Source organism: Bactrocera oleae, chromosome 4 (genome assembly GCF_042242935.1).
Source record: "Bactrocera oleae isolate idBacOlea1 chromosome 4, idBacOlea1, whole genome shotgun sequence".
Taxonomy (NCBI): domain Eukaryota; kingdom Metazoa; phylum Arthropoda; class Insecta; order Diptera; family Tephritidae; genus Bactrocera; species Bactrocera oleae.
The window spans coordinates 12,724,638-12,747,553 of NC_091538.1; the positions used below are offsets into that span (position 1 = coordinate 12,724,638).

Here is a 22,916-nt window from a genome sequence, read left to right on the forward strand (position 1 = left end):
CGTAAACTTATCCATCAGGTTTAGTCGCTCTTTTGTTGTAGAGGTTATCTAGACCTTGTTTAGGTGGGAAAGCTCAAGTAAGTCATTGGAATTATCTAACGGGAGGCTTATGAAACGTGCTGTTTTGATCGGGTCGGACCTTAAGGAGAGGGTTCTTAGATGAATGGCATTCATTGTGCATGCAAGGAGGTGGTTAGAGTCATGCATGGACTCATTGCACACAGGACATATATGTACATACATATTCGGTATGTCGTGGTCGATTCAGGATAGGTAGAAGTTTAACTGGCTACAATATCAAGAACAGAGTAGGGCAAGATTGAGTCTCTTTTTCGAAAAATGAAGCAGTGAGTACGGCAGATTTTTCAAACAACGTATCCAAACGTCCAGATTCATATTTTAAATGACACCCATTTTTGCAAAATGCACTTCCACGAATGACAAATTGCACTAAAATAAGCTAAAACCATCTGGTAATGCCGACGTTGTTATTGTTATTTTATTTCTCAGCAGAAGAAAAAAGTGCGCCACTGCGCTGCCAACGTCACCTGAATCGGCATATTTCGGCGAATTGTTATTTGTGTGCTGACTACACATGCATATGCACACACATATATACTTATACAAGAGATATGCATGTATGTATGTATGCATGCATGTTTACTTTTTGTTTGTGGCGTTGTTGCTAACGTGCTGTGCTGTGCTGCGCTGTCAGGTTTTGTTCTCGAACGAAATTTTATACCCCTCGTGTCGTTGAAAACTATGCGTTGACCCATGCGCTAAGCGGCTATTGTTATTTCTGTTGTTGATTGTTGCTCTTACTGATTTTCTACTTGTTTTATTTTTGTTGTATTCGAATTCAATTCGTTTTGAACATTTTTCCTATCTACGCTTCGCCTGTGCATTCGTGGTGTCGTTAAGCATTTCATACAAACATATTAAAATACATAAGTGGATATATATGTATTTTTGTATTACACATTTTGTATGATGCGCTTTTTGTTGTTGTTGTTGTTATCTTTCTTCTTTATTTACTTTCAATGAGTTTTGTTTTTGTATAGATTCATCGGCGATGTCTATGACAACTTCGCTGGCCCCACGGACATATGTACGTGTATACAGAAACTTGAACGAACTTAGTGAAGATTTACATATGTATGAATATACGCACGTATGTATGCATGTTTGCATGGAGATCGCATAAAGTGGCGAAGATTTGGAAACAGCAATTGTTGGCAGGTTCACTGTTGTTGATTTAGAGCATTGCAATTAAATTGATGAAGATTGATTGAAAAGCAGACATATTGATAACCAGAATAGAATTGTGAAGAATTTATACAATATTCTTTATAACATTTGACTGTTGAGATTATATAAAAATATCAAAATCTGAAGTTGGTCACACGCATGTCAAGGAAACCTGTGCGCATCATATTCATATGTATGTATATATTTTTTTTGATAATGCATTAGTGTTGCTGTTTTTACACACAGTGCTCTTCAATGTGCGCTGCCAGATCACTACAAAATACGGCCCTTTAAGGCAAAGCGCTGCACAAGTTCAATATCCTGTAAAACAATAACAACAATGGTCGCAGACGTAACAAGCCGCAGCGAAGACAACGAGCGTCTTCTAGCTGCACGACTTGTCAAATGCTACCCAGTAATGAGCAGCTACAAATATATATTTTATTTATTGTAATGCGTGTGGGCGTTGCAAAGAACCAAAGCGTCAATAGCAACAATAAAATTTAAAAATAATTTTCATTAGCGGCACACTGTTGCCTTTTATGCACATAACAAACTTTTAATTTTTAGTAGCACACTTCTTTATTTTTCTCTTTTTTGACGCTTCATTAAGTAAGCTGGCCATATAAGCAGACAATTCACTTGATTTTTGTTAGGTTCGTTTCAGGCCATAATTCCTGCTTTTCTAGAAACACACGCATACATACAAGCACCACCGAATTCCAAACAGCAGCACAAAGGAATATCTTTCATTCCGCTTTTGCACTCAGGTTTGTCTCCTTTTCTTACTCCTTTCCACTACTTCACGGCTTTATATACGTTTTTAATACTCTTTGTGCTTTATATATATTTATTTGGTTATTAACATAAACACACAGCCACTAACTTTATGCAAAGCACAGTTAACAAATTTAAATAAATTTATTTTGAGAAATGAGCGTGCGTTAAATATTACGGTAGAATTACTTGTGCAGAAAAAGCGACGGACGCAAACCGCGTTTACATACACCCGACGACAACGATGACAGACGACAAGTTGAATTCTTTTGGATTCTCTTTTGTTGGCATTTTTCTACGGCCCCAATGAATGCGCAGGGTTGCAACATGCCACTTTGCAATTTAGTTGCAACAATGATGTTTTTGAGGAATTCTAGCGGGTAGTCATAAAAGCAGAGAACGTATACGTTCTCTGATAAAAATTAGATATCAAACTGTCGTGTTAGTTTCAACAAATTTATTAGTATATAAATGCAATTTAAAATATATGTTGTTATAAAAAATTCTAAAAAAAAACTACTGTTTTAGACTAGTAACAAATACGTTTTAGTATCACGAGATTAAAGAGAGTTTTCTTTATGACCGATCGGTAGCGAATAATCTCAAATGTTTCTCTTTAACAATTGTGAATGACATGCCACTGTAGAGATTTAGTTAAGCTCAAAACCATAAAAACTAAACTGTGCATTTTGGCAGCCGCTGTGGGAACACAAGGTGTAGCTGACGTTAATATTGCAAGTAATACAAAATTTATTGGTTTCGGGGTAAAAAAGTTGGCTAATACGAAGAATATTGGTCCGAGATATTCCTCTCCTCTTTTCAATGCATAGAGGCGTGTGATGTATTCTAATACAGATTTTTCTTTAATGTTATCGTCGACTAGTTCGCGCCGCCTCCAATTTTAATGGATTCTCTCTAGACACCTCAGAAGTTTTGGGAAGAACTAAAATGACTCCAAATGCTTCGTAGCTCAGTACAGATGGTCTTTGAGACGCAATAGAGATTTCCCACTTCCTCTGTTATCATCAGCGACATTCGTATGACGGCCAGTGCGGTCACAATCTTTGATATTTAAGTTAGGTTAGGTTAAATGACTAATCATCAAGATGAGGGATCGCACTTGGACTACTATAGATAAAATACCGCCAGAGTCGAGTTTTGTGACTTAATGATTTAAAAGATTCGCTACGAAGTCAAAGCGTGCAAGGACTCCTGAGTTTCAGACACATACATATGTATTCAGTTAGAATGGCACTAAGTGGCAGGGTTGGTGTGGACCTTAGTGCACCATACATGCTTATAATCGCCGCCTGCTAAACGTCTCGGGCTTCCTAAGCAAGCGCACTCAACCACACAAAGACCAGGTAGAACATAATGGGCTTCACTAAGGTGTCGTAGAGCCAAAGGAATGAATGATTCAAATTTGGATTAGATTTACGAATTGATAAACCAAAAATACCACGAAAGAAAATGTTATTTTAATATACGACTACGCTCTATTGGACATACTTGTCGATAGGACTGCCTTCGGTGGATACTGACGTCAAGTACATCCATTAAAGTAAATGCCTCCATTGAAAATGGGAAACAGCTTTCTTTTTGCACAGTGGAAACCCAATATGAGTTTTTTTTTCAGAACCTCGGGTCAACTTGTCAAGGTCCATAGCCATAAAAGGTGGAGTTTCATGCAGTTTTTTTATGAGCTTTAGTCGAAATTCTTCGATTCAGTTTAGATCGGACACTTTCTGTGGTCGGTTATTTAGCTGCTTACATTCAGAACCCTTCCGCAGCCAACTGTCTGACACGTATCATTAAGAGTTCGCGTTAAAGCCGACTATTTACACGGTGAGTTCGTGCTGTCTCTCTAATCAGTTGTATGATTGGTCATGTTTACAAGCGAAAATAAAAATAGTTGTCAACAACTGTCAACAGTGAAAAACGGTACCGCTAATTGCCAATACTCTTATCTAACAGTCATTCGTAAAGCACGTAAAGACTATTATTACAATAAACCGATATTGCGTTAGGTGAACCGTTACTCAGCGAGCGCCGGTCGGCCATACTGTCTGGCATTTCTAAGGTCCAACTGTTCTACAAATAATAATAGCCAATGAGCGCATACAATTTCTTTCCATTTAGCACAAATGTATCATTTAATTTTTTGGCTGTGCTGTTGTTGCGGGTGTCAGTTGGCAATGGGCACGCGCCGACGCAGTTATGCGCACCTAAAAAAAAAAGTACAATAAGCAGGAAAAAAATGTAAAAGGATATGTGAGCACTTCAAGTGCGTAGTATGAAAGCAGGCTAATCAACAAGGACACGCCAGGACATGCTAACCAAAAACAAGCAAAAATAAAAACAATTAAATAAAATAAAAATGGGATTCGTTTGTGGCTTGTTGTGCATTACTTCAAGGAATAATGCGCCTTTGAGTTCAACAGCCTGCGGCAGTGTTTCATGTGTGGCATGTGGAAGTGAAATGAAAACAGCCGAAGTACCGTCATCGTAGTTTATACGTGGATTTAATTACTTTTGCTCTCGACAGTCTTTCACCTACGCATGCCACGAAGACTGTGCGTCGTCGAGTTCACTAACGCTGCCAGTGCCAGTCGAGGCATGAAAATGCTACTAAAATTAATTTTTTTTTCCCAAATATTTTTTTCAGTTACAATATTTCGTAGCTCTAATAATTTCCAGCAATGCACACTGTCTATATTTAGTATTTGTTTCGGTGGGGGCGGACGCGCAGGAGGGTTGTTTGTCTGACTTCGGTAATGCATTTATTTTCATTGACTCATTCATTATGCGTGCCAACAGGACAATCCCTTCGTGGCCAGAATAGTTTCGGGGAATAACAGCTGCGCCGGCGCACACTATGCGTCGTTAGTGTGACGTTTGAAAATTAAATATTCGAAAAGTGTTTTGTGCATACCTACCCAATAGGGAATGTATACAAAGTTTTTTGCTATAAACTCTTGTTAATTTACCAGTTTGTAGGTCATGATATTGACCTTCGTGAATCCATAATTATTCCTCCTGCAACATTTCGCCAGTGGTTCGATGTATTGGGTTGTTGATAGCAGCAAGATCTAAATCGTGGTCCTTTTAGTCTCCACGCCAGCTTCTGCTGCGCGGTCGTCGAAGGCCTTAACGAACTTCCACCTCTCCATTCCTTTGCCTGGATGAAATATCCTTCTTGTCGACCGCTACCAGCCTAGCTTCGAGGTATACCTACCCAACCTTGGCTATAGCGGCTTTATACAGTTGGACCAATCTCGCCTTGTCGCACGCAATCATTTTGATTTGGCCCTGGTATATATGTATATATATATATGTGCATGACGATGTCGAATCCGCACTGGCTGTGCGCAGCACGACGCTTCGTCGCTTATCTTGCTTCAGCTTGGTCATCGACCTACAAGAGTTGGTTCCTGCTGCCGCTGGTGTAGTTGCCATCGGGAGCTATGCTTAGCTTCGGCTCCAGAGTTAGTGCCAGCCCTTGCACCTAAACCAAGCTTAGCTCCTGTCTTTGTGCTGACTGCTTTCGAGCTTGTTGAAAACGCTGCCCTCTTCACGGAACAATCAGTTTATCCCGACTTTTTTCCAGGAGAGCCGGACTCCTTTAGTATTCTATTTTTGTTGTTCTGGTTCATAATTTGGACTCACGAGTGTAGGGGAAGTAGGTCCGATTGCACATAGCCTCCGCGACGTAAGTAAGTCTATCTTGTTATTAAGGCCAGTTATCTGTAAGCTCTGTATGAGTCTGGGCTATTTAAGGATCCCTAGCAAGGCTGATTCCGGCACGGGTCGCATGACACTGTTTCCAGCCCGTACCTGCCATCGTCGTGATACTGTGGTATCTAATACCAGTCGGCAGCCTCGGAGAGGGCTCGGCGGGGATTTTGCCGCTTAAAATCAACCAGCAACGGTCAGAAAATGTTTATACTATGTAAGAAATGCTAAACCCGTTTTTCTGTTGCTCCCGTTTAATACTGATTCCCAGGTTTCAGAAACGCTTTCCTTTCTTAAAAAGTATAGTTTCAAGTCATAAATTTTTCTTTCTAAATACTTTCACCTTATTAAAAATAAAGACGAGTCAGGATTATAAAACGACCGATCCTTAGTATATAAACCTTCTCTAGGCAGCAGGTTGAGGCTATGAAAGGTGGCAATTTCCGGATTTGGTCCAAAATGAAATTTAACGAGCTGTTTTGTGTTAAGGCTTTTATGGGTGCCTGGTCAAAGGGGCGTTGGTACCCGCAAGGCTAATGATCTTTCAAGAAAAAATGCTCTGGACTTTCGGGAACCGTCTTTGCGGTTTGTTGCAGATTGGTTGGTTCTCGAAAGATGCATCGGACACGGAATGAATTGAAAGATTTGTTAAAATTTAGTTGAAAACGTGACGGTCACGTAGTGACTGGAAGTTAGGGACGTAGAATCATTACTCCATTTCGATTTATCTTGCTTTTGCAAGGAAAAGATTAAAATACCTAGGCTCTCACACCTTGAGGCCTAAAGCTGAACTAGGTGGAATTGAAATCAATTGCTTTAAGATTAGTACTGGGGTCAAACCAATTTTGGGCACAGAAATGTTATGAATAATTACACTTTTGAGGCTTAAATAAAGATCAATATTCATGAACTTTATCCTTCAGTACGAATACTTAAATGTGCCTCAATTTACTGAGTACTGTACTTTAAACAAAAAATCCTTCAAAATTAAAAAAAAAAATTGGAAACTCTTTACAAAATTCTAAATAGTTAATCTCTGAGTAGTAACCGATGATTCCACAGTATAGGGAACGATAAACTAATAATTGAAATCCAAATCCAATTTCACAACAAAAGCCATATTTACACCCACACAATTAAAACATAACCGAGGCGTCAAAGAAAAGAAGTGCTTGAAACGAAACGACATTACAACGAAGAAGAACGACAACTAAAAATAGATTACTTACGGTTAAACAAAACAAATTAAGGATGCGGAAACGATGTAAGTACTGTATATGCGATATTTATGCCGACGAAGACAAAAGGCAACGCCCGCACTTTAAAAATTCAGCTAAAATTAGTGATGGCCAAAGAGACGCACAATACGCAATATTGAATGCGAACGATGTAAGTAGGTGAGTTGTAAAGGGGATGAGCAGATGAGCATAACAAACAATAAACTCAAGACTAACAGAGAGATAAGAATAGTGAAGAGGTGTGAGTGCATGTGGGTATCAAATGGAAGCTGAAAGATGAGCTGAGTCAGCGAAGTGCGAGACTGAGGCACGAGTCAGTAGTGCAAACATTTTTATTATTGCCACAAAAAGGATGTGTAGCTTGCTCGCTATGCGGCAACATGCAACTGCTGCGCCTGCGCCTACGGCTGCTGACGGATCGCCATAAATGATGATGAGCCTGTCAATTCTCTACTGCCGGAATTTCCGTAAGGTTTGCTTTGCTTTGCTTTTCTTGCAATACGAGCGTTATCTCTCAATATTGCATAGCTCAAGTCCACTTTTGGCATTTTAACATTTGCTGACTGATTGAGCGGCTGCTAACTGTTGACCGGCTCTTTGTGGCGCGTGTTTGAGTTTTGCGCATATGGTTGATGCATACTATTTTCAGTAACTTACTGGATGTTGAGGGTGATTGTGCTCTATGCTATGCGCTCGCTATTCATTAGTGTGCCTCTGTGTATTAGCTTTGTGTGTTTCGAGTGCGGGAAGATGTAAACTGCAAACGGCGCTGCAGCAGCATTCAAAAGCCAGGCATGTGGCATGCAGCAGCTGTTGCTATTATATTTAGCTGTGGCGTATGCTATATTTATTTCAATTGCACGCCGCATATGACACTGCATACGCACATATGTATATCCTAAATTTCTAGTTGCCTACGTTGATAAATTACGAAAAATGCTTTACAAGCTCTGTTCTAAGGGTTATTATGCTAATTTTTAGTCATTTCAATATTTATTATGTCTGCTCTTTTGGCGTTACGCCACCAACAGCTGACGTCTGTCCATAAATGCACGGCGCGTTTTAGCCGATTGTGCGGCAAGCATCAACAACTAGCCGCAAGTACATGCCACAGCACGCGATAAAGCACCACCGAAATGCAATAAGTGTCCTTATAGGTCCTAATATATGCGCATCTAAATATCTGCCAACCATTAATGCATTAGCCAACACACCTACATACACCAACAACAATGCATATGCATCGTTTTTACTAAATATGTATGCACTATGGCTTGCCACTGATAAGCGCTCACGTGCTACGCTTATCAGCCGAACACGATCAGCGCTCGTACATATTACAAACAGCCCATATATGCAGAAATATAATATCTTTTTGTGGCTGTCAAATGGCCGTGGCATGGCATTTAATTGAAATTCATTTGCCACATCGAAGCATATGGCAAGCATACATACCGCCAACGCGATATACCGACATGCATTCGTATTTAGAATTTTAAAATTTACAGCCGCTAACAGTTCCAGGTACAGTTGTACTTTTGTGCAGGTACATCATATATATATTTATACTTTTATATACATAAGTATATAAACGAGTATAAAGTTTCTATAAGATTAGGTTAGCTTAGTCTGTTAGGTTAATGAGCCACGCATAGACCAGTTTTGGTTCATAGCGATGCCAGATGAAGTGCCGTTACGTAGTTCATGCGCAGTAATCATCCTTAAGGATGTCAGCGCTTGACGCGAATTTCAATAGGTTCTGCGGCCTCATTAACGATGACTCTTTTACTGTCTCATATCGTGGAGTCCCCAAATGCTTGAAGCGTTGCCTTGCTAAAGTGGTACAAGTGCACAAGAGATGATAACTTTTTTCCACGCTGCCTCTCTCTTAACATTTCCTGCAGTCTTCTCGATCTGTCAGCTCCATTCTGCAGGCATGTGCTGCCACCAGTCTCTGACCAGTGAGTATTCCAATCATGTTCCAATATGGATGTACTTTCTATCAAGATTGAGTAGCAACTTTGTGAATTTCTGATCTACTTCCTTACCATACTCCCGTCAAGTACGTCGTAAAGGCAATGTATGGTTTTACCAATGTCCACTATCTCATTGCCACAGATGCCTTTGTGACCTGGCACGCTCATAGATGGTGGATGTCGATTTCATATGCTTGAGTCTTTTCCAAAGACTTGTCGCCGTGAATATTTGATCAATGGTAAAACGATCAGGTTTAAGCAGCCAGATCAATCATTTACATAATATTATTGACAGGATATTTTACACCTTGGGCATTGGGCTGATTCCTCGGTAGTTGGCACAGAACGTTGGGTCGCCTTTCTTCTTGACAGGACACAGTGTACTGAGCTTCCAATCGTTGGCTTTCGTCTAGCCATATTTTGCAGACATGCTCCCTATCAACACATCTCCGCCGCCGTTGAATTGTTTCGCAGTAAGACGATCTTTGTTGTACTTAAGTCGCTGTATTGCGGTGCGGACTTCATTCTGGTATGAACATTTTCGTTTAACAACTTGAAAGCTAGTTAGAAAAGAGTTGCTTACAAATTTTCATTACGATCGTTGTGCTCGTCTCTACAGGTCGATGTTAGAGGCTCAAAATCCTGTATCAGGCGTTTGACTTTCTGAATGACTTTCCGAGTCTTCACCCACATACATAGCTTTCCTCTTGCTCCCGTTTTTTGCGTCCACAAAAAGCGCCACTCTTTGGTTCTCATCTCCCGATATCGTTCGGGTACAGCTCGCGGGGCTACTGGCTGCGAGTATCTTTTGTTATTTTTCGATTTTCAAAAACAACTAATATTAATTAACTGCCGATTCCAAAATTTAAAAAATATTTAATTTATCTAAAATACCCAAGTACCTCAAGATATATAATTTTTGACTTAGGAATTTTGCGTTTATGATTTGATATAAGAGACACATTTTTCAAGTACTTTTTCTTGAAAATAAAAATCTGCTCAAAATTGAAATATTAACAAAATTTTTGTAAGTTTTCTTTTAAGATGGCAATTGAGGATGGCTACGTATGAATATGATACCTACGAATAGATGGCGCCCTAATGCTTGTTAACGAAGGTTCAAATTCTTGTTTTCAATGTTGGAGTAAGTACCAATTGCAGGTAGGACCAGATTTGCATAAAAATTATTAATTGCCCAACAGCTGCAGCAAAAAAGGTTTAACACAAAATAATTAAGAGCTCATTAATCTGATCCAGTGCAAGTAGAACCTAGCAGAGCAACTGAAGGATGTAAAAAAAAGGATATTTTGCATACAAAAAGACGCGCCCGGCAGCTAAAAGTATTTATGTTTATGAAAATATTTATCAACACAACGGTGACAAATGACAAATGGGAATCGTATGCAAATACGGGTATGAGATAAAAATAAGAGCGCCCGGATGCCTTACAATATATCGTATATGGAGCTTTGTGGGTATGTATGCAAATTTTGTGAACGCAACAAACTCAAAATCAATGACAAATATTAAATTTCAATGCGGGAAAGTGGGAAAGTTTTCAAAATCAAATGACAAAAAATTTCGAAAACTCACATCGATCGACTGCGAATGTCATGCGGACGTTAGAGTGAGTACGCGTTCGCAAAAGACATGCTCAGTTTTCAGTTTCGGTTGCGCTGAACTGGAAGCTGAAGTGCACGATCATTAATAACAAACGCAATATTTACAAAACAAACGTGTCGCATTGTCTGTTTTTCCAAATGTCTTCAACAAAACACAGGAGTATTAAAAAACGTAGGAAAACACGTACGCGCGCACACACACACACACACATGTAGTTAGTAGTTGGAAAAAGGCTAATGAAATAAAAGGATGCGTTCCGAATGTCAAGCAGAAAGGTGTGATAGTGCCGTTGGCCCATAAATTAAGCATAAATGAAAGCAAAGAAAGTCGCACACACACACACACACACTAACTTACGCACAAGCGCGACATGCCATTCTGGGAAGCTACTGCGCAAGCGCACATACATATTCATTAACATAAGTGGGACAATCACAGAGATTACAACTCAATTTCGACTTTTGCATAGCTAAGCGCGTGCGTCAGCGCTACCCCTCTTTACAACGCGTTCGCTTACCAGCTTACCTTTGGCAGCTTGTCACCGCGCTTACAAATTACCATTTTTCGGACATTAATCTTTTACACGGCCAGCTGTTTCGAGTGTGTCCTGGTGGCGAACGCACACACATACATTCATATACACACATATATAGATGCACATTTATTCGAGAGGAAAATCCCTTTATTCGCTTACACACTCGAGTTGTTGGCTGCGCGTAACGCGCCGCATTGACAACCCTTCCAACGCGCGCCTGTCCTGCCAAGCGTTTTGTACTGCTGCTGCTGTTATTTCGCTAATGCTTACACATTTCTTGCGCTTTCCGTTGTACTATATGTTTTCTCATTGCACATTTGCATTTCACCGAAATTTCTTTTCGAAAAAATCCATCTGCATACAAGTCCTTCCGCGTAACCCCATTTTAGCTGGCGTTCAAGCGAATTCTGCTTCGAATTTTTCTTTTGTTTTCTGTGTGTGTTATCCGTTGTTGTTTATTCCACGCGCGTCGCTCGTAGATGTGCACTTTTTTACACGTTTTGTCACTGCGTGCCCATTTAACTTCTTCATTGACTCTTGCGCTCATTGTCGCTGGTTCACACCTTTTGTTGGCGACGCCTTTCGCTTGTTTCATGAATGACGTTTCGTCGGGCGATTGCTTAAGTTTCCTTGGCATACAAAGTAGTTCGTGTTGTTGTTACTTATTTCAATTGTTTGGGATTGTTGTTGGTGTTTCTCGTAGTAGTTCTTCCACGGCAGCAGCTATTGTTGACTTTTTTCACTCAACTGAATTTATACAAATATTTTGATTGAGATTGTGGAATTGAAAAGGTAGATCAAAGGATTTTGTAGAAAAAAAATCTTACTTCTCAATTATTTTAAAGTGTCTTGACACCTTTACATATGTACTTATGTATATTAATATAATAAAATACCAATAAGCATATCATCTTCAAAGCAAATAAAAAAGCTTGTTCAAGAAAACAGTGAAGCAAAACATAAACTTGAATAAAATTTCAAATACTCTAATATTTTGGATTTTCCAAAGTGATCGAGTTCGAGTAAGTATCCCGTACTTCTTTTTAAGACATGTATAGGATTTTCCAAGCAGGATTTGATCGCCGAAATAAGCACACTTAGTCCAAAGTCAGTACCGGTAACGTAGCACCGGATGTCTGCGAGTTACTTTTTTTTCAAATTGGCGTTGTAACCACTTAAGCGATTTGGTCAAGTCAGCCAGTCACTTTACAAGTTGGCACCTAGTCGAAACAGCAGTCTTTCTCCTAACGGTCAGTTAATGCCAAAGCTAATGCCTCCCTATTTCATTGTTAGCAGTAGCACTTAATATTTGAAACTCTACTATTCTCATGCCGCAACCATCTTAACGACATGCCTTAGCAAGCGATGTCGTTTTGTCATGAAGTTCGTATAACTACCCGTACCATAACTCAATGGAATTGATCGTAAACTTTACACAGTATAGCAATGTCCAAGATCAAAAAGCCTGCCTTATGAAATGTGGTCTACTCCGATACCATATTTTAGTACATTGCTGTGGCATTCATTAAATATAAGCTTTGTTCGTCGAGTGAACTTTACTTCTCAAATCACTACTCACAAAAGTGTCTCTCTCCCACTAAATATCCGCGGCCTACTTTGTTCGCACTTTTATGCAATTGCTTTGTTGTCTAGCCCACGCCATCGCATATTTCGGGTAGTAGTTTTGTAGTAACCTATAGCGGCACCACATTTATGAGAATGAAGATTTTAGCTGCAAATTTTCAGCTACTGCGCACTGCGATTTCAGTGGATCTTTAAACCTAATGTATTCGAATTACAGATATTTCCCACTTTCAGCTGGGACCATACACTCTCTGAAGGTTCATATTTCAAACCAGGTCCTGGGTCTAATAATAATGTCAGGTTACGTGCGCGAGTAGACAAGAGTTGGAATTGAGAATGGCCTTGCAAATGAATATCCAGCAGAATGGGAAGAACGCTCGGGTTTATTCGAGATTCCGCGCATACCAAAATCTTTGTAGCTTGCTAATAATAACAGAGCAGAAATGGACAATTCAAATCGGTTTCAAAACTGATATTCTGTTTCAATCGCAGTATTAAGTAACAGTTTCTTTAGATTCGGATAAGCTCTTAAGTTGTGGTTGCCCAATAATGAACACAGACAGACTTTTGACAACTACAAACTAAACTAATACACTAAACAACTAAATTGGTCTCACTAAAAGTTATAAAATGTGAGGAAATTTCTTGAGATCCACTTGATACAAGTTACTCTCCATGACCGACGTTATATTATATGTTATCTTACGAAGGTATTGCGATATTTGAACTAAGGCAAGGCGTGCTAATGTGGTGCGGTGGTACAGTGAAACTTTTACTCGATTAGTAGTGTAGTTTAGTAAGGGAAATGGCAATAGAAGGTCTGACTGTGGTTCGCCTTGACAATCATTAAAGATTATAAAGACATACATACATAGTTATAAACATATGTGAATAAAATGACAAACAATACCAACCAGAACCAGGTATGATAAAGCAGTTAGCCTATAATGGGTTTAGGTTAGCAAAATCGTACGGACACTGCTTCAATATTAATTTGTAAGTTCAATAAAAATCAAAACTTATCATATTTAAAATTAACATTAATTTATTATTAATAATACTTGTATATATTTATTAGTTTCATTGTTGCTCATTCCTGTGGCTCTTCGCTTATAGGCGTGAACTCAGGCAGATAAATTGGAGGTAAACTCAGATCCGGTGGAGGAGCGGCCCAATTCTGTGTGCGCTGAAAACTCTGAAATGAAAACAAAAAAAAAAATTTCGCATATTTAAAATCCGTTGCAGAGCACAGTTGTCTTTATTAGGGCGCAGCTACTTTTTTTTAGCCAGACGGTGTAAAATTATAAGAGACTGCTGCGAAGCAAGCCAAAAGTGTGCGCATTTAAATAAATCGCATAAAAACACAAGATTTTAATAAATTAAAATAAATCTTTTTCAATTACAACAAACAAGTTTCGCCTGATTACTCAGCGGTGCGTTGCGTTAGCACACTTCTTAAAGCTACAACTTACATCGCTGTGTCCGCTAACTGCACCGTGTAGAATTTGCATACGCGTCGCTGATAAGATAAAGCAGATGGCAAGCAGATAAGCGAAAAAGCGCAACATTTTGCACACTTTGTTCTTGTTTCTTGTGCTGCTTTGTCTTCTTTGTAGAGCAAGTGATACAGTAGATGCGTGTAGTTGTTATTTGTGTGTCTGCCGTTGGCTCACGGCCGATGCTCACTTGGAAAATGATGCCTGGCGGCTGATGGCGCACGTCTTAAATATTGGTCAAACGCTAACAAGGCCGCCACTTTTGCTGACGTTGACCGCTTTCAAAAAGTAATTAATTGCTTCCAAGGTGTGAATGGGCTGAAACGGTAATTGCGGCCATAATTTATTGAAGGAATGTTGTGGTGTATGAAAAAATACGTCTCACTCAAATTTGAACTTAAATTTAAATATATACTGCACTTTTAGGCGGTATTGTTTAATAAAAAATTATGTACAAGTACTTTACGGTTAAACGTTTATATCTCGAACTGGGTAGTGAACTTCATTTATTCCAGTAAGAGCTGAACATGTAAAGTGACTACTAATTGATTTAATAACCGAAATGTAAATAAGCATAGACGAGTACTAAGTTCAATTGGGTCTCATGACAGATACTCTGCTTAAATCGCACTATTAAGTAAGCTGGTTCCTCAAATTCGGATAAACTCCACAACTTAAGGTAGACCAATAATGAACACAGAATTCTTTTGATAACTACAAACAAAAACAATAGAGATACCAATTGAAGAATTGCACTCGGTAAGTGGCAAATGCTTCAGTCTCACTTAACAATATAAAAAGTATGATCAATCGCTTCATACAAATTTCACATCAACCCACCTCGAGCAACCAAACGACTTTCAGTTTTCAAAAGACGAAAATGATTATAAGCTTGTTTAAGAATACTCTGAAACGCTTCAGCTTTTAACTACTCGGAGATGAGGTTACCAGCAAACCATTTAAACAAGGCTCGATATAAGAAGAACATCGAGTGCCACACGAATTAATGCGAAAAAAAATCTAATAGACCAAATTTCCATCTTCAAATTGCAACCAAATCGATCCACTACTGAAACGAATGGTTGCTGGTGATGAAAATGGGGTAATTTATCGAAAGGTTTTTCTATGTGTTTGGTATGCCCATACGCCCAAACTCTTATTTCGGAACAGTATATTGGACCTGTTGAAAGAATAAATCGCCCAGAAGCGGTCCAGTCAATAGGAGAGGAGTTGTGTTCCATCAGTACAACACCAGACCGAACACAATAATAGTGACCCGCCAGAAGCTCCGGGAGCCTGCTTAGAAGGTTCTTATGCATCCAACTTATTATGCAGACTTTTTTGGTTTTTTAAAAAGAAGTATTTTAGCTACGATTAAATATATTTTATTTCACATTAGCTTATAAGACGATGTAACTTTCTTGCTCAAGCCAATAGACGATACGATTGGTGCGCTTCCTTAATTTTTGTGATAGATCATTAAAGCTTCTGTTTCCTTCCCATACCATTTCCACTAACTCGCAGCCAACAAAAAAATATCAAATGACCATTAGTCAAGATTACCCAAATAAACCGTTAGAGTTGACAGTTACTTCGTCATAAGTTAAGAATATTTTAATTTATGACAACACAGAGAGAGAATGAGTGTGAGAGCCGCAAGGCAGAAACAATGTTGTGTAATCAAAGAACTCGACTAGGTAGCTTACAAACATAAAAAAAAAGTTAAAACAAGCAAGAACAGAATGCGGAAAACTAAGGGCTAGAAAGGAGCAGCACATAAATTTTTTATACTTGGTCAACTTGTTTGCCGTTAATTGAATCATAACAGCACCTCTGCGACAATAGGAACATAATCATTTTACAAAGGGCAGCCTAGAGCAGCTAAGGCGGAAAATAAGATAAACGTAAAGCAGCAGAAAGTGATTTTCTCAAACATCACAAAGAAAAATGGGGGATGGTTTGAAACAAAAGGATTACAACTGGACATTGCGGCACAAAACAAAAGGGTTGGACTGCGAGAAAAGAAAAAGTTAATTATGAAAAACATAAAAAGCGCAAAGATGGAAAATGTTGCGGGGTTTAAGCACACATACAAACATACATACGTAGTAATATGTATATATATATGTATTATATGGAAAACAGATTTAAGGAGAAAGGGGCCGAAGTCATTATTTTGCATATGTTTGCTGGCTGAAAGCTGTCAAAAGTGAGGATGATGTCGTGCTTTATGACAGTAAACATCGCAAGCAGCGCGCAGCTGGCTCAAAATGGTCAAGCTGATACACGAAATGAAAAAAATTTAAGGCATAAGCATCCGTAGTATTATATTATATAATATATCAAGTTGCTGCTCTTGGCTGAAAATGGGCAACGGTAAATACAAAAGCAGTTGTACGCTGACGCGTTCGCAAGTCAAATTATTATTATTTTTTTGTTAATGCCGGAAAAAAGTACCAGTTTTGTTTGCCATTTCTAGTTGGTGTTGTAATCCGCTGGACTTTCAAAGGATTACAAGCAAGGAAGCTGTTGAAAAATATGGTAAAAGTTATGTGTGTTTACAATGCGATTAAAATTTCCGGGTTTCCTGAGTAATGAATATTTTTCGATTTTTTTTATTCTTTGAAAATTAACTGGCTTTTCCATATATTCAAATGAGTAATTGTAATTTTGTGGACATAAGCACACGCACAAAAGTATTACAACACAATAAGAGCAATTATTATCACATTTATTATGAGCTTAAATTGTTTTCAATAGAGATTAAGAGCATTTGCAATGTTGGAAAATGTTTGAGAACTCTTTGCTTATTTATTTATACATTATGTAATATATGTACATATATATTATATGCATGTACGATTGATTGATGCCTTATGAATATATTAGGTTTTGAAATATGATTGTAATTATTTATTTTTGGTGAGATCGTTTACTGGACGCAATTAGGATTTCAAAAAATTAATGATTAGAAAATAAATAAAAAACAAGAAAAAACGTTAACTACGGCTGCACCAAAGCTATAATACACTTCACAAATAAAGAAGTTTCCATCTAAGAACTTAATTTTGATCGTTCAGTTTGTATGGCAGCTATATGATATAAAGGTACGATCTGAAAGATTCGTTCATGTATGTTAGCATTGCCTTAGACAATAATATATGCCAAATTTCGTGAAGATATATTGTCTAATAAAAAAGTTTTCCATACAAGAACTTAATTTTGATCGTTCAGTTTGTATGGCAGCTATATGATATAATGGTATGATCTGAACAATTTCCTATGAAAATACTCTACTGACTTAAGAAACAACCCATGCCAAATTTCGTGGAGATATCCTGTCAATTTAAAAAGTTTTCCATACAAGCACTTTTTTCTGAGCGTTCAGTTTGTATGGCAGCTATATGCTATAGTGATCTGATTTGAACCATTTTTTCGGGGGTTACAGCACTTCCTCAGAAATTAGTCTATGGCAAATTTCGTTAAGATATATTGTCTAATAAGAGATTTTTCCATACAAGAAATTGATTTTAATCGTTCAGTTTGTATGGCAGTTATGTATATGCTATAGTGGTTCGATATCGGCGGTTTCGACAAATGAACCGATTTTTGGAAGATGAGAACATGTGCAAAATTTCAGAGCGTCATCTCAAAAACTGAAAAACTAGTTCGCATATATACAGACAGACGGAGAGACGCTAAATTGACTAAGCTTGTCATGCTGATCATTTATGTATATGTATATTTTCTGGGGTCTCCCACGTTTCCTTCCGGGCGTTACTAGCTTCGTGGTAAACTTCAGGGTAGTTCAGGGTATAAAAATATAAAAACTAATATTTTAAATCTATATTTGCCAAAATATTATACTATAAAATGTAACGGATTTCTGGATGCGGCCTATGATTCCATAAGATAAGTTCTAACATTTTGACTGTAATTTAAAGTCAACAAAAATCTCATGATAGCATGAGAACTGAGCTGCGGTGATACTTTGTTACGAGCTAGACATAAAATTATGGGTATTTTCATATTAAAATTTCATTACTGTGTCATTCCCATGAAAAAATAAGCATCAGCGCTTCAATCATATTTACAAAATAACTTCAGCAACCGTTTTAACGTCTTTTTCGCTAATAGTTAGTATTGCATACACACAAACCAACATACAAAAATAGAAAACATACATATATAAATATGTAAGTAAGTAAGTATATAATTGCTTGGGAAAAAGATTTTTATCTTTATAACAACTACACATGCAAAGAAGAAGGCAAGCATTTCTACCATAAATACATGCAAAGTCGCGTCATTTCAGAGAAAGAAGCCACACAAGTAAGCAACCGTGGACTAGCGGAGAGTGGAGGGGCTTGTAAAAAAAAAATACGTTACATTTTTGATGCGTTGAATCAAATTTATTGCAGAGCCGTATCTACATAAATACATACCCTAATTGTAGCGCATAATGACGCTACTCAAGCGAAGGTGACCAACCAGTGCCAGTGTCGGCGTTGACCCGGCGCTCGGGCTGCCGGTGGTGGCAAGTGCACACATTTGGCTTTAATGCGCCTACACACAGGCAAACATACATAAGTATGTATGTACATATGCAGCGAAGATGGTCAAGTGCAAGCGCTGGCAACGCATCACAATGTCGACGTATATGTGACAAACCCGTATTTTATGGAAAAAATTAGTTTTTTATTATAATTTTTTTTCCTTCATTTGTTGTTGCACACGTGTTCCCTGCCACTGCACTGCGTGTGAATGACATTGCACAAAATACGCAAACATTAAGTTTTTTATTTTTCAGAATCTCTTTGTTTTTGTTTTTGCTACTGAAACTTCAACTCTCTCTCGTCGCTTTAGTGGACTCTGTATTGGACCTTGCCAGCTGTGCAGCCGCGACTTCAATTTTCGATTTTGTGATTTTTTGTGACCCGTTAGGCCTTCATTTACATGTTTACATGTGCTTTCTGATTCCCCTTCTGGCCAAAGTGAAATGTCGCCACAGGTGACTGCGCAATCGAGTGGCAGCAACAGGTAGCTACTGTGGTAGTACAGCTCGCCAGTTAGGGATAATACACATTATATTAAGGGCAGTATTGCAATGAGCGTGGGTTTTGAATATCCCAATGCGTTTATTTCTGTGTTAGCAGTTAGTCATTGAGCATTTACCCGCCTTGGTACAGTTGCTCAAATGCGGGTGTTACTTTTTTAGCAGGTTAAAATGGTTAATTGGATTGTGAAACAGGAAATTGCAATCGTAGTTTCTCATGGGAAAATTTAGTCAATAATTTTTACTGCAGTTCTCAACACTGCGGTTGCGAATTAGTTTAGAATATTTAAATTTTAATACTGTTTCCGGGAATTTGTTTTTATACTTTTTTTTTAAATTATTTTAAACTATTTTTTGTAGCGCAGAACCATACGAATATCCAGTAGAAAATATTGATACCTTTCTGGAGAATGGAGTAGTAATAAGATCAGGCTTTATTAAGCCAATATTGTTTTATGGTGTATTTGTCTGCTGAAGGACGCTCGGTAAATGTTGCTATCAGCGAATGTTGCTATCAGACCCCGAGAAATCGGATACGTCGAAGAATCTAGAGAGCAACATTCCGAAATTCTCTCTCACTTCGACATCATCCTACTCCTACTTCTGATTGCATCTTCTCCGCGCACATACCTTCAAGGTTTATATGGGTGGATAAGAGCTGCAGTGAGCTTTTCTTACGGATGAATCGAAGTTTAAGGGGAATGGAGGGTTGTCATCTGTCGGAAGCTCTCAATTAACTCTTGCTTCATGATGTAAGACCGCTACTTTTCAATCAGAAGTGGCAACCAACAAGTATACTTCTCTGAAGTTCAGCTTTTTTCAGGGAGCTTTGCATTCACTCCTTGCGAGAGCTTAGCAAGCTTTGGTCAGCAACCAGCGTAATCTTTCTGTGCTATTGCTATATTAATATCACGCGGCGAGCTTAAAGATTTCGGAGGACGCAACTTTTCAAAATTACATGGAGAAGGATGAGCTGAGAAAACATGTAGAAAATTTCTGCTTCTATCGCCAGCTTTCATCAGATTAAAGTTGAAGCATCTTAGTTGCCATACCTTCTACGAACCAGGCCTCAATAATATTGTAGCAGGCACAAGTCGCTCTGACAATATGCGACGGTATTATTGATCCAAACACAAGAGTACTGAGCACTACCACGGAGAGGACTTTCTAGCTAGCCAAGTGATATTATTTGTGGCTTCTTGAATATTAAACTGTTCACCTAACCTAATCTAACCCAAGCCCAGAGGGTGTTAGGGATAGAAATAATGAGAACGGTAGCTCTAATTTAACATAAAGAAAACGGCTTAGACTAATTACAAAGTGTTCATTGCTTCAAAAATGATTGAAAGATAAACTATTTTCTTTGAAACAGCTTGGGTTTCTGTACGCAATTCTGCCAACCTCCTAAATTCAATCAATTTCAGTATCTTATGTAAATGTTGTTGCAACATTTAACACAAAATAAATTACCTACAAATTACGAATGTACTTACATATTTACAGATAAACACCGCAACACTTTCAGTCAATAATTTCACATGCAAAAATCCGTAAGCAATCCCTACCCATTTACCCTTCCCCTTCAAATAGATGGTGCATATTGAAAAAACAGACAGCATAATTTGCAAAACACATTGTCAGCGTTGCAATTTTTGACACATTCGCTGCACAGTTGCCGTTCATTGACAGCTACACACAGTTATTGACATTTATTGAAATGTACAGCGGAGCATCGTTTTGTTGCTGACAAATTCTTGCAGCTTACTTGTAGATTACGTAGGGACATCGAAATAAAAAAATTGCAATGTGTCTTGAAGAAAAGAGGGTTGGAAACAAAAAAGTGTTTACCTACATTGTAAGCGCCCCTTTCTAACCCTTTCTTTGGGCACTCGCCGACAATGAGATGTTGCATTTATTTGATATTGTAATAACAGAGAGTTTTGATTAAAACAGCTACAACTGTCAAAGTGCATTTAAGTTGATAAGCATTCAAAGTAAGTAGATTTGCATGCAGTTTTGTGTGTGATGAGATTTATATTTTTTCATAGATATCTTCGGTAACTCTGCATACCCATACATACATATGTAAATACAGGATTACTGATACCTTTTTGCATACAAATGATCTGCAACGAATGCATCTTCCCAATGACGATCAACCCGAAGTACATAAGTAGGTAGAGGAGAGTAATGAGTAGACTCGCCAGCAGCGCTTTTCTTTGGCAAGATGCGCCACATTTATTGCCCATACATAATCCTGTTAATGGCATTATTGCGGATCGCCGCGCACACAAACATACAAACAACAAACGGCGTATATGGATATCGAGGTACATAGTCTTAAGAGTATTCATTCACACAGCACATTTAGCATATTTTACAAGGAAAATCTGTATGAGCATAGCATTCCATAATATGTATATGTGCATATGTTGCTTGAGCTATCGTAGGATATATCCTTTAATGATGATTGTTAAACTGATCAATGTTGTAAATTGTGTTTTCCAATTTTTTCACATTCAAATCTGCTGTTATCGCTTTAATGGACTTATGAATTTTATGAGCGCCAGCGTTTCGTATTTACAGTTACCTTAATATTATCTAATTTATGAAAAAACATATTAGGGTGAGCCAAAAAAATAACATAGAATTCATGGGTTAAAATGAATCTATATATGTATATCTATATGAATGTATATCTATATAATGAATATATGTATGTATATGGAAGAAAAAAAAATTCATTCAAGGAAATATTTTTAGGTTATTTTTAAACAGTGCCGTTGAGCATCCAAAGTTCCTCATAAAAAACCAGGTAAAAAACTGTTTTTATTAAAAATATCATGACTTTCGAATGGTTTAGGATACATCTTTCTACACTGCGGTTTACTGTAAAGCATATAATTACCTAAAAAATCTATCACTAGAGAATTTTTTTCAATTTAAAAACTCGTACTTTCAAAAGCTTTTAAAGGGGCTTAAAATGTTTCCTTGCAGAAATATTTATCCTCTGTTTATAGACTAATTTCATTTTCCCATACATTCAATATTAATGTTTTCTTGGCTCACCCTATTGTATAAAATTCGATATCTTTTTGCCTCTACCTAATGTATAAAATTGAATATTACTTTTTTATTAGCTCACCATATAGTATAAAATTCGATATTACTGTTTCCTTGGCTCACCTTAGTGTACCATATAAAATTCGATATACTTGTATGGTGTTTTTGGCTCACCCTAATGTATAAAGGTGTGGCTGCAGTGTGTTTAGCGCCGAGGGTTGTTGGTTCGCACTTTTTTCCTGCTTCTCCTCAATGTCAGATCACAAAATTTTATTTTTTGAAACTTTTTATTAGTTAATACTAATTTATGTCTTTCCAATGCAAGAAAATGTATGCGAATGTGCAATTGCATTGTCCTTGCGACGCAGCTAATCCATCACCCGAAACTACGTTTGACATTCACGATTTTGGACATTGTTGTTTTCTTTTTGTTGTTGCTTTAAGTTTAACTGCTTTTGTTTTGTCTTTGCATTTAAATCTTAAAAAAATGACTTTTTACGAGCGTTAACGGTTAGCAGCTAATGTCCTGTGAAAATATTTCATTCACGTAGCATGCCACATGCATTTACTCGTATATGTACATATATA

At 37.9% G+C, this 22,916-nt stretch overlaps 1 protein-coding gene, 1 long non-coding RNA gene and 1 other non-coding gene across 10 annotated transcripts in view; all 3 read right to left on the reverse strand.

Moving 5' to 3' along the window:
- Window positions 1-2,277, reverse strand: part of drk (growth factor receptor-bound protein 2 drk) — a 33,899-nt gene extending 31,622 nt beyond the window's left edge. For 5 of the 8 annotated variants that reach the window (XM_070107929.1, XM_070107928.1, XM_070107925.1 and 2 more), the window contains exon 1: window positions 1,956-2,276. The gene's annotated coding sequence lies outside the window, so the exon portion shown is untranslated. Of the gene's footprint in view, window positions 1-1,955 lie in introns of all 8 variants that reach the window. The other 3 variants (XM_070107924.1, XM_070107926.1, XM_070107927.1) reach the window with 3 other exon arrangements.
- Window positions 2,278-9,399: 7,122 nt separating this feature from the next.
- LOC118683196 (uncharacterized) lies at window positions 9,400-9,928 on the reverse strand. Its single transcript, XR_011396125.1, has 2 exons — window positions 9,555-9,928; window positions 9,400-9,497 (listed from the first exon to the last, which is right to left on the reverse strand). It is a non-coding gene; the product is annotated as an uncharacterized lncRNA (long non-coding RNA).
- Window positions 9,929-13,732: 3,804 nt separating this feature from the next.
- Window positions 13,733-14,179, reverse strand: LOC106614450 (uncharacterized). Its single transcript, XR_011396126.1, has 2 exons — window positions 14,117-14,179; window positions 13,733-13,908 (listed from the first exon to the last, which is right to left on the reverse strand). It is a non-coding gene; the product is annotated as an uncharacterized protein (transcript).
- Between the last annotated feature and the right edge of the window lie 8,737 nt (window positions 14,180-22,916).